A 1894-nucleotide genomic window follows, 5' to 3' on the forward strand; every position below is an offset into this window, starting at 1 on the left:
GAAGAAGGGTCTAGGCCCGAAACGTCAGCCTTTCTGCTCCTCTGATGCTGCTTGGCCTGCTGTGTTCATCCAGCTCTACACCTTGTTATCTCTATATTTGTTAGTGTCCTTTATCTCCATGTTTCTTTTTCTGTTGGTCTCTGAGTGCTAAGACACAATAGCAAGTACACTATGGCTAGACTTTCAAAGCTCGGAAAACTACTACAATAATGGCAAACATGGATAATTGATAGTGGACTTTTATCACCTGATTTTGAGACCTTTATGAACTAAACTGATTTTAAAAGATGTCAAATACTGATCTGAAAATGGTTGTTGCAATCACCTGACAAAAGATTGAGATAAATCCAACCCATATCAAAAGCACTAAACTGGCTGCACTGAAATTATTGTTTCTTCTAAAGGCAGTGAAACTAGAAGACTGACTCAGCATCACCTAACTGCACATCTTTGCACTATGGGAAGAAACAGGAGCATGCGGCAAAAACCCAGGTAGACAGGGAAGAACGTGCAAAACTCCACTCAGAGGTTAGCCCAAGGCTAGAACTGAACCCAGATTCCTGGGCTAAACACTGTGCCACCATACCACCTTGCAAGCATATTGGGAGATGAAAAATTGCCAGCTTGAAAAGACAATTTAGCTAGACTTGGGAATATACAAACAAACCATATTTTAAAAGCTTGCTTGGTGGACCAGAGGGAGAAGAAAAATAGATTCAAAACAGTACCTGGAAAATTTGCTCTCTTTCTCTCCCTATTCCTTATGACTCTGAAAAGAAGCACCCAGAGAAAATACAGCACAGAAAAACTGCGATTCACTGAGAATTCCAAGATTTTAAAAATTTCACTATCTTTGAAGAAACAAGAACGCGGCTAAACAACCATGGACTCAGATTTCACTTTGACAACTCAAAGACTCTTCAAAACTTTAAACTACATCTGTTCTTATATTCCTATTTGTACTAAACACTCTCCCACACCTTCTTTTTAAGCTTAGTGCCTATGTTGTGTGTTTGCTTGATATTATTAGTTTTAATCAGGATTAGTAAGTATAAGATTCTTCTTTCTTTCACTCAAGAAAACTTTAGAATTGGCTCCTTCATTTTGATCTTGTTTTAGTTGAAGTTTCAGTTGAAGTTTGATAGCTGTGTGCTAAAAATGTAATAAAAGTATTTGCTGCAAATGATACAGAGGGGTTACCAAAGGAGAGCTGGTTCTCCTCCCTCACCTGGTCATAACAAAATTCCTTGCTCAGCAGGTTTCACCCTTTAACCATTTTAACTTCCATAAACTTTAGGCTCTAAGAAAACAAGCTGCACTTTAAAATTGTAATTTTGTAGGAAACCACAAAATTCAAGGTATCTCATGCAAACTCACATTTAACATATTAGTTAAAAGGGCATACTTTCTACTTTTCTCTTTATTTCTTAAAGCCTAATCCAGAACTTTAGACCATCACTAAGCTTTTTTTTTCATTCCAGTGGGACACACACATACTTATCTGGTCAAAACATGTTGTAAACATAAATAAAATATCGTAAGCAACTCTTTGGGACATTCCGCACAGAAACTTATTCATCTGAAGATTTTTTTCCATCCCTTAGTATACAATGAAATATTAAAAATGTTATACAGTTGAGATCATGTTACTACTACAGCTGCTATACCTGATGTTTTAACTTTGGAATGGGCAATATTAAAGATTTAAGTACAAATTGAACATTTGCTAGTGCAGTCTTCAGGTGAACTGAGGTTAAGGGCAACGGTCAGGTATGCGAACATAAGTCACACCTCACTTAAAGAATCATGGTTTTACTCAAAATCTATGTTTACATACTCCTTTGGATTTGAAAAGTGCATGTTTTCTTCAAGTAGTGAAACTATACTTATTTCA

Source organism: Rhincodon typus, chromosome 10 (assembly GCF_021869965.1).
Source record: "Rhincodon typus isolate 14 chromosome 10, sRhiTyp1.1, whole genome shotgun sequence".
NCBI lineage: Eukaryota > Metazoa > Chordata > Chondrichthyes > Orectolobiformes > Rhincodontidae > Rhincodon > Rhincodon typus.